Here is an 11,954-nt window from a genome sequence, read left to right as displayed (position 1 = left end):
GATTGATGTATGTTGTAAATTAAAAATACAATTTTGAATTCAAGAATGAGTTGTTTTGTCTTTGCTTGGTTACTTGGTTAGGAAAGAGGATAACCAACTGAGGAGTTGACCAAGAAATGTTAGATTTATTGGACTAATAAATATAAATAATGTGTTTAGACTATTTTTATTCGAAATTCAATAAAAATAAAGTAATCATTAAGTATTTATTATTTTTTATTGAATAAGTCACATAATTAATATATTTAATAGTAAGTAACGGTTATGTGTAGAAACCGTCAATTTATTTATTATTTATGATAGTTAAATAATAAATAAATATAGAAATATAAAGGATGGTGGTTACCCGATTCACAAGTCGCTAGGAAGAACAAACCCAAACTCAAAGATCTTCATCATGAATTCAGGTAAGCTTTCGCTTGTTTAATCAACTTATGGACATAGAGAAATTTATGTATTAGGATTGTGATTCATGCATGTTAGATATTATCAATCTATAGGATTATAGATTAAAGCCTAAAAGAAAATCTAATATGTATCCTATAAAGAAAATTCCTACAATTGGGTATCAGAGCCCATTTCTATGTTAGTTTGTTGATATTAAGATTTTTTTTTTTATGATATCATATTATGATTAAATATTGAATTCATATATCGGAGTAAAAATGATGATTTGAAGAAGAATGATTTTTAGGGTTTGCGATTCTGGTTATTTTTTTTTAAAATAAATAATTAATTAAAGACTAAATCTAACCGTTATTATTTAAATAATAAATTAAAGATTAAGTTTGACTGATATTATTTATTTAACGAGTTTTGAAAAAGTTCAGAAATTTAATTATTTATTTAATAAATAAAGATTTTATTATAAATAAATCATAACCTATAATTAATTAAAAATATATATATTATTAAATATCTGTATTTATAGAAAACTGTAACCGAGATTTATATAAGGAGATATATATTATTGAATATATATAAAATAGTTAATTATTATGTCATATATATTTTTATTTATTTGGAACATAAAAATATAATTAAAGAATTATATATATATATTTTTTAAAGAATTATATTTAAAATATATATATGGTTATGTATCTCTTTCATAATATTATTTCATAATATTATGACGTAAATAAAATAATATTAAGAAAATAATTAAGAATTTAAGGAATTAAGAATTTAATTAATAAATTCAATTCGGCTTTTGAGATTTAAGGAGTTTATTATTCTAACCAATCAATTGAAACAACATATTACTAAGTAATCTATCTTGTGAATGTTGATTCGATATATAGATTTTAAATGATAAGTACGTCTGTAATTCATGCGGATATTATATCGGTCCAAAGATAGATTAATATTGTCGGGCCGAATTACAGAAGTACCTGTGATGATGAATATGTGACGATTGTTCGGTTCCATGTGAACAATAATTCAATCCAAAGATAGAATCATTGTTTGTTTGACCAGATTTATTGTCAAAGATAGAATCATTGTTTGACAGGATTTATTGTCAGTATTTGATCATTGCACAAAATATCACTTACAAGTTAATATTTTTGTCCAAAGACTAAATATTAATGTTGTGCTAGATTTTTTTTTTATGGAAAAATCTCAATGTGAATTTATTAATCAAGATGTGAAAAATGTGTTCATAGTATTTTTATGTTTAATTTTAGTTAATGCTTCCGCATCTATAATATAATATCTGCCAATGTCAATTCTATTCCTATACTGAATGGAAATAACTTTAAGGATTGGAAGGAAAATGTTTTGATTATCCTCGGGTGTTTGGATCTAGACCTTGCGCTTCAGATTGATCGACCCACTATTACGGATCAAAGTTCCATTGTTGAAAAACAGGATCTTGAAAAATGGGAAAGATCAAATCGCATGTGTCTAATGATCATTAAGAGAGAAATTCCAGAAACGTTTAGGGGTGATATCTCTGAAGTCACTAATGCTAAGGAATTCATTGAGGAAATTGAGAAACGTTTTGCAAAAAACGATAAGGCTGAAACAAGAACGCTTCTTGCGAGTTTGACCTCAATGAAGTATAAGGGAAAAGGAAACATAAGGGAGTACATAATAGAAATTGACCTCCCTTGGGTGAGACATTTCCATTATGTACTCCCTTATGTTTCCTTTTCCCTCATACTTCATTGAGGTCAAACTCGCAAGAAGCGTGCTTGTTTCAACCTTATCGTTTTTTGCAAAACGTTTCTCAATTTCCTCAATGAATTCCTTAGCATTAGTGACTTCAGAGATATCACCCCTAAACATTTCTGGAATTCCTCGCTTAATGATCATTAGACACATGCGATTTGATCTTTCCCATTTTTCAAGGTCCTGTTTTTCAACAAGGTAACCTTGATCCGTAATAGTGGGTCGATCAATCCGAAGCGCAAGGTCTAGATCCAAACACCCGAGGATAATCAAAACATTTTCCTTCCAATCCTTAAAGTTATTTCCATTCAGTATAGGAATAGAATTGACATTGGCAGATATTGTAGATGCGGGAGCATTAACTGAAATTAAACAAAAAAATACTATTAACACATTTTTCACATCTTGATTAATAAATTCACATTGAGATTTTTCCATAAAAAAAATAAAATATCTAGCACAACATTAATATTTAGTCTTTGGACAGAAATATTAACTTGTAAGTGATATTTTGTGCAATGATCAAATACTGACAATAAATCCTGTCAAACAATGATTCTATCTTTGGATTGAATTATTGTTCACATGGAACCGAATAATCGTCACATATTCATCATCACAGGTACTTCTGTAATTCGGCCCGACAATATTAATCTATCTCTGGACCGATATAATATCTGCATGAATTACAGACGTACTTATCATATAAATCTTTATTGTGAATCGGGGAACCGCCACCCTTTATATTATGTTTCTTTATTTATTGATCACTTATTCAATAAAAAATAATAAATACTTAATGATTACTTTATTTTTATTGAATTCCGAATAAAAATAGCCCAAACACATTATTTATATTTATTAGTCCAATAAATCTAACAATCTCCCACTTGGACAATATATATAATTACATGTGTTCATCTTTATGCGCAAATAATGTGGCTATCATAATTTAAAGTCACTCCAAATCAATCTTGTCCATTAATCATATCAACATTGAACCAAAGCGGTTTAATTACATTAGTTCGTAATTCAACCCATCAATGATCACGAATATCAATATAATTAAATGACATAGATCATAGTACGGATGTGTAACATAGAAATGACATCTAGTGTGATCCATCATGTCAAATTCTAATTGGTCCCTAATGAGATCAAAATTTTCCATAAACAGAGTGTAACAAAATTTTTTATTATCCATAAACTGCAGTAATCAATAAGTCTTTATAACATACATATATATAGAAACAAACTCCCACCAAATCTGAATATCTTCAAATAACATAATACTCATTTGAGCAGTATGCTCCAAAAAGGCCTTGGGTGGTAGTCCCTTAGTTAGCGGATCCGCAATCATAGAGTTTGTACCAATATGTTCTATATATAAATGACCACTCTAAATTCATTCTTTAACAACTAGGAACTTGATGTCAATGTGCTTTGACTTAGTTGAACTCCTATTGTTGTTCGAATACATGACTGCTGATTTATTGTCACATAATAACTTTAGTGGTCTTTCAACTCCTTTCACAAGAAATCCTTACATGACATGCTTTATGGATGATGACTAGTACCACCGAAAAGATCACCGAGGGTCATCCATGGTCAGAAAACTAGCCAATGACTCGACAATTTTTCTTTAAAGCAGCCGCCGGTCTTGATTTTAGCAACCGTGTTTGGTTTTTAAACCTTTATTACACATAAATCTTCTTGAACTTGAACTATATGTTGTTGTTTATAATTTCACATGTATTCACTTTTGGAGGAGAGTTCTTAATTTTTAGATATACTTGCAACATTATTTTTAGTTTGATCGGGTTCTAAATTGAGAGAACGGATTAAGTAAGTAACTCACAAACACACTTAACCATTTAACCAGACGCAATACTTGTCGCCTTACAGTCTTGAACCCAGGAACTTAGGGTTCTAAGTTAATATAAGAAATATATATATAAAATACCTTTTAAGTAAAATTTATTAAATTTTCTTGTCTAAACTTGAAATTTTACAAAAACTTTAGAAAGTGTTTTAAAATGTTATAGGTTGTTTTGCTGCGCAATTGATTTATAAATGATTTTTTTATATATAATTTTTATTTGTTTTTCTAATTTATAATTAATGGAATTTGTAATATCCATCCAAATTTGTAGTATTTATAAGTAATCCTCTAAAATCAAGTCAAATTTATTATAATAGCACTCGAAAATAAAAATAAATTGGTTTATTCAACCCGACAACAACAATGTTCAACACCTCCTGAGGTTCTTGACATGCATATTCCACCTCTTCCGTATCCTTGAGATTTGCAAGATGTATTGCATTCATTACCCCCAAAAGTCGATGTGCAAGGCCCTAGGTCTATGCAAGTATTTAGATCATTTGGATGATCATCTAGGATTGATCTCACATCTCTCCTTTTCTCTATCTCCACATCATGCAGCATGCCTACAAATTATAAACTTATTCATACTAGCTATTTTCTAACAATTAATCATGGTAGAATATAATATATATTAAACATTTTAACTTTCATTTTCATTTGTAATTAAACAAGCTCAAGAGATAGACCAATCTATAGAATGAGAGAATGTTACCTTTTGTTGTGGCATAGACTGAAGAAAATAAGAAAAAACTCATGACAATACAAATGTTAATGAGACCAATATACTTTCTTGCCATTGTCATTGTTAAATTTATCTACTTTTCTTCTGTTCGTATAACCCATATATATATTTGAAAATTAATCAAAGTAATTAGTTAATAATAGTAAAATAATTAATGCAAATATTTATTGATTATCATTTGAAAGAATATATATAAAAAATAATATTTTTTTCTCACTACATATGGATAAAAATTATTTTATATTAATGACAACATTTTAAAATTGAATTATTTAACATTTATTTGTCTATAAATATTACTTAATCGGGGAATAATAAGATTTTTGTTATAAAGTGTGACATTAATGGAAGAAAATGAGAGAAAATAAGTGAGGATGCAAATTTTATTTAAAATAAATCAAATTCATTTAATTGTTTTTTAAGTTACAAAAATAAGTTAAAACTATATATAAATGACAATATTTAGTATTAATGGTTATTATTTGTAAGAATATATTTGGAAAATATATTTTCTCTACAAAAATATGGAAAATAATCTTCAGATGCAATCATTATTTTATATAAATGACATAAAATATAAATTGGGTAACTCTACAAAATGTTAGTTTTTTTTAATGTCAAATGATATATGTTGTAAATAGTCGCAAAAGGTGTAGGCTAACGATTTTCATTGCTGAATTTATTGAAAAACTTTTTGACAAATCATTGAGAATAATAAAATAAATTATATAACGGGGTTTAAATGGTCGGAAACTTAGTCATAAATAATTTTCAACTAAGGGCGCGGAGGCTTAGGTAGACTCAAGCACAATTAAAAAAAAAAAAAAAGCTAAAAATGTGATATAAACTCTAAGTTTTTAATATTTTTAAATTTAATTTAATATTTATTTTTTTAATTCTTAAAATAAGTAAATATCTACGCTAATCTAGCTTTTATTTATATATTTTCTAAAACAATTTAAAGTCTCCCTAAAATAATTTAAAACTCACCCCAATTTTAATTCTTAATTCTGTCCTATTTCCAACAACCTTTAAGTAACGAGAAGTTGTGGTTGCAAAAAAAATTACTTACGTTTTAAAAAAAAATCTTTTTACGCATTAAATATTAGTCAAAAAACTAGTTTATGTGAGAAATATCGTTTAAACTTTCTACGTTTTTTATTACGTTGATAAGTTTGGAATTTTCGACGATTTTTATTCCGTCGATAAATTTGGAAATTTTAACTATTTTTATTACGTCCATAAGTTTGGAATTTTCAATAGTTTTTATTTTGTCCATATGTTTGAAAATTTTGGAAATTTTCGACTTTGATTCTATTTCATTAAAATGATTTTAATATATAGAGTAGAAAGTACAAATATAAAAATATGTTATATATTATTTTTCCTACATCACCTCCCACGACTAGGAAGATCACCGTCGCGATTCTTCCTTTGTCTCTATAAACATGAAAATTTGACTTACCTTATTTTTAAATAATATTATTATTTTTAGTAATATTAAAATAATATTTTGAATTTTATATTCAAAATAACTCATAGAAGGAGTTAAAACATAATTAAGGGTTAACTATTGTGATGATTAAATCCTAATTAAGAAAATTGTTCAAAATTCCAAAACTAATTTGAGGATAAAATATTGTATTTATTTTACTCAAATTAGGTCAAAGAAGAGGTTAAAAATATTTAATTGTGATTTAATAATGAATTATGTTTAATTTATGACTTAAAACAATTAAATAAAATTCCCAAAAATATCGAAAAATATAATATGATCATAATTTTTATTATGACTATAATTTTTTTTTTAAATTTTTGGTGAAGGAAAACGTAAAAAAGGGAATTAAAATCGATTTTTAATAACCTTTTTAATAAAAATAAAATATGATAATTCAGTGTAGCAGAAATTATTTTTAATCTCTACAGAAGGATTCTGGACCATCAGATGAGCGCTTAGGCTTCGTCCAACAGCTTAGACGCTCCCACACAGCCCGCTACAACGGATCAAGCGCGTACCTTCCACACTCGATCAACTAACGGGACAGACTAACCTCGTTAATCAAATGAGCTGACCGCGAACGAAACTCCAATGGAACCTTGCGTTCCTTCACCCGATACGACATCATCTGACTCCTCTTCTCCGTCGGACTCGCGACCTCGACGACGCGATTCTTCCAGAAGATCTAGTGTCCTCCACGGACACCCTTATCTTTCAATTTTTCGGCCACGTGATCCCCTTGTCATTGCCTACGAAACCCCCTTATCCTCCAGCCTTATCCTACTGTTGATAAGACTATCACAAATTAGGGATAAGAACAGAGATGGGAAAATCTAACTTCAATTAACCCACCCTAACTGCCTTAGAGACAATATAAATACTCCCATATGTTTTGTAGACCAAATCATCGAACAACATCCAATAATTACACACTGAATCAAGATTTGAAGAATCCGGTCAAGACTGGTTTTTGTCAAAAACCTCCTCTGGCGACTCTTATTTCAATCCAAGTTTCTAGATAGCCTCCAACACCTCCCAGAAGTGTTTTTCAAGTGTTGGTATGAATCTAGAAGTGTTCTTTGTCTTAATTTGGATTTTTATCCAATTAGTTGTTATACATGTTTTTTAACATGTTAGAATAATTTCCAAGTAATTGTCCATTTTGATCAAATTGTGTTTTTGAAAATTTTTAGATTTTGTTTAAATCTTCAAAAACTGTTTTAATGTTTGAATTATGTTCTTGATTTGGCTAAGTTTAACTATATTCGTCATTTCAAAACTAATGAAACAAAAATTAGACCTTAAAATGGCCTAATTTGAAAAATCCCAAAATTTGACCTATAACTGGTATTTTGAAATTGATGTTTGTAAAGATCTTGAAATCGTGATTTATGTTAGGGTTTTTGTTCATCGTAATCATATGAACCAACTTTAGCTTACAGATCATGATTCCATGATCATAATCAAAAGTTATATCTTTATGAAATTTTAACCAAATCAAGAACACCTCGGTCCTGCATCCGACCGAGGATCTTAGCTGGCGATCGAGGAGTCCGACCGAGGGACTTATCTAGCTACCGAGGAACCCGACCGAGAAAAATGACCTGGGACTAAGAATCTCATGACCGGATTTTCTAACTCAGGACCAGTACTTTTGAGGAAAGACCGATCCCCAGAACCGATGGTTTTAGCCTAAGACCTTGAAACCCGACTGAGTTTTTTGACTTAGGACTAAGTCCTTCCTTTTTCCTAGGACCGAGTTTTCTAACCTATGATTGAGCCTTATTTTGACCTTGGACCGAGAGCCTTTAACCTAGGAATGATGATTAAGACCAAGCCTCCTAAATCTAAGATTGATAATTAGGACCGAGTCTCCCAGACCTAGGACTAGTATAACTAACCCTAACCCTAAAACCTAGAGCCGATAATTGCATAATCCTAAGATTGAGCACTTGGACCGGAAGATTTGACCTAAGATCGAGACTCCCAGGTATAGGATCAAGCAACCTAAGTTTAGGACCGAGTCTCCTGAACCTAGGACCGAGCTCTCTAGTCTCTTGATCCATACGACCTGAACCATGGTATGGACCACCCCGGTCTTGACCGAGCCCGACCGAGCCTAGATCGGCCAAACGAACCAGGACCCTAGGGCTCCATTCTTAAGACCTTTTTGGTTTCAAATTTCAAAATCTAAAATTATTTTTGTAATTTTGGAACCCAAACCCATTTTCAAATAATCTTGAAAGGTTTAAAAACGATATTTTTTTTTATATTTTTAGGATGTTTCTTAACCAATATCTTGGATAAGGTCTCGTTTGAAATTTATTTTTAAATTATAACATTCTCCTCTAATATTTTCAAGTTTTGTTAAATCTAAATACCAGCGCAACATGTACCCACACCTTTTAAATAATTTTGTACAATTATTTAAATCCCTCCTTTTTAGGACCCCTAAACTACTAATTAAAGGTAATGAGTGTTACAAATTGATTTATAAAAGCCAAACTTTGTTTATTTTAAAAGAATTTTTTAAAACCGTCCTTAGGCGGGTGCGGAGGACATAGCGTGAAAGCCCTTTCACGAGCGTAAATAGACCTTGAACCACCCTTTTTCATAAACTCTAGTATAATTACGTTTATACACGTATCATTTTATTAATTTTCATAAAATCACATGACGATTCTTATTTTCAAATAAATAATCTTTTAAATTAGTTATGTTGGATTAATTTAAACTGGATTTTGGTTAAATTGTTATTTAGCCTCCTAGATTATTAATGTTTAAACATAGGATTAATTATTTTTACATAATTAATTTCTTACTGCTCCAGGTATTTTCAAAATCTTTTAAAACTAAATGTTTCATTTTAAAAGATGCATAGCATGCAAACCAAGGTTGAAACGCATTAAACTTCAAGCCACCTTGCGATAAGATATTTCCCCCATATAGTCATGTGTCCACCTTGTCGTGGTGCGTGCTAAGCTATGGGACCTCGTAGATGTAAAGAACGTTTTGGGGTTACACCTTTTCAATTAAGTTATTCTCAAACTTCATAGGCATTACATTCTTCCCAACCTTCATTTAGAGGAGGAATCGTGCTCTTCATATTTGCCAATTATAATTTTAACGTCAAAAATAAGTTGACCAATCGAAAGCTTGAATCGAATATAGTTGACACTTAAAATTAACGACCTATTTGAGAGTTGTCATCTAATTTATTTAAAATTAAGAAAAAAGATGTCTCATTGTAAAACATTTTTATTTTAAAAAAGATTGTGTTTTTGGTTCAATGCTTTGTGACACTCAAAAAAAAGTATCTCAACATGCCCGTCGAAATGGACATTTTATACTTAAAATCCTTAGCCAAATTTGAAAATGTGATTTTTTTTTTACATTTTTTATTCATTAATTATTTTCTCTCAATCCTATATGTGTATCTAAAATGTTGATATAATCCTAAACATACAGTAGACCTAGTTTTGTAACATTCAGTTCCTAATCGTGAACCAATTCCTTATCTACTCATTTTTCAAACAATTTTTTCCAAAATACCCACATTTTCATTCTCATTCCCAAAATACCCACATTTCTCTCTAAATCATTAATTAATCACTAGTTACACCTCTTTCCCCTTAAACTCAATAACTATTATATTTTATAAATATAATATAATATAAATGTATAATTAAAAATAATAATAAATATATAAAATAAAATATATTATATAAATATTAAAATAACATATATTTTATTTTTACACTATTTTTTTGGGAAAACGACTTAGCGTCATTTCATTAAAAATTCCCAAAAACGGGAAAAAAAACCACGAGTTTAAGAGATCATTCTAGACAGGCCTAGAATGATTTTGAAGTCGTAACATTCTGAATAAAAGCTAAAAACGTAAATGAATTATCTGTTTACAATGCTTTCAATTCTAGTGAGTTTAAAAAACGGTAAATTCCAGTTCCTACAGATATTCCAGTTCTGCTCCGTGCTTGGAACTCCTCTCCACGTTCCCGCGAGGGCGCTGCAATCCGATACAATATCTTTCCATAACTCGTCAATGCTCCTGCGGGTTTTTTCATATACTCTTGCATTCCGTTCTTGCCAAATGTTATACACCAATGCTCCAAAGCCGCACTTGAACACGCTAGTTGCAAATCTATTTCCCTTGGCTTTGAGTAGTGCCGCTTCTTTGATTTCATTCCATTTGCTCGGGAAACTGATCAGCTCCAGGCTTTTATAGAATCTGTCCCAAAGCTCCGAAGCAATACAACAGCTCCCGAATAGGTGATCTATGGTTTCTTCATTTCCTATGCATAGAAGACAGCTCGCGTCCGGGATGCTCATATACTTACTGATACGATCACGTGTGCTGAGTCTTTCCCAGAAGGCGAGCCATAGGATGAACTGGTGTCGAGGGATAATCTTCGTTGACCATACAAGAGGAGCCCATTCTACTTTCTGCGCTTTTTCCCGGTTTACCTCCCATATTTTCTTCAATACCAGCTTCCCATTGTCCTCAGCTTTCCATTCATGAATATCCGGTCTGTCGTGTAGTTGTATGTTACTTATATGATCAAGTATCCTCTTTCCTTCTGGAATTCTTCTCAAGAGCAAGTTCCAATTCCCGTATTTGATGTCTCTGATTTTCGCTTTTGCGCAGTCCCTTCTGATACGAGTATTTTGAAACTGCTCCTTGTCGATGATAGGCTGGTTTTCAAACCAAGGATCGTGCCAGAATAGAGTGCCTTTCCCGTCCCCTAGTCGGATGTCATAAAGATATGCAATATCGTTTCTTAGTTTAAGAATCTTTTTTAGAGACCAGCTCATACCTTCGTGAATTTTGCAGGTCCAGATGCTGGTTTCGTGTTTCATAAATCTCGTATGCACCCATTTGATCCATAGTGACTCCTGATTGCGCTCCAAAGCCAACAGATGCTTGAAGGTTAGAGCCTTGTTCCACTCGATACAGTTCTTCAAGTCGATGCCTCCCTCGTCCTTCGGTTTGCAGAGAGCGGTCCATTTGACTTTCTTTCCTCCTCTTCCACTATTACCCCAGATAAAGTTTCTCATCAGTGTGTCGAGTTCCTTCATTACCTTCTTCGGAATGACCATTTGCTGCGCCCAATAGCCAACTATGCCCATAACCACGGTTTTGATAAGTTCGATCCTCCCTGCATAAGAAAGTTTTTTCGCTGCCCAGCCAGATATCGTGTTTTTTACCTTTTCAATCAGCGGCTTGCAGTGTGAGATCTCGATCTACTTCGCAGTTAACGGAATTCCTAAGTACCTTATGGGAAATCTGCCTTCCTTGATGCCCATGATGTTGAAGATGTCCTTCTTTGTTTCGTCCTTCACGCCTCCATAAAATGCCACACTTTTGCTTTCATTAATAGTTAAACCTGTTACTTCAGAAAAGAACGTTAGTGCAGCCCTAATAGTTTTAATGGAATCAACGTCCGCGTGCGCTAGAATGAACAAATCGTCAGCAAAACATAAATGTGTTACCTCCTCTACCTCACAGAATGGGTGAAAGATGTATGGACGATTCTTTCGGAACATCGCGAAGATGCTCTCAAAGATCGCCATGATAGCTACGAAAAGGTAAGAAGAGAGGAGGTCCCCTTGCCTTACCCCGTTTTCACCCTTGA

Source organism: Impatiens glandulifera, chromosome 3 (assembly GCF_907164915.1).
Source record: "Impatiens glandulifera chromosome 3, dImpGla2.1, whole genome shotgun sequence".
Lineage (NCBI taxonomy): Eukaryota > Viridiplantae > Streptophyta > Magnoliopsida > Ericales > Balsaminaceae > Impatiens > Impatiens glandulifera.
This window is presented reverse-complemented; position numbering follows the sequence as displayed.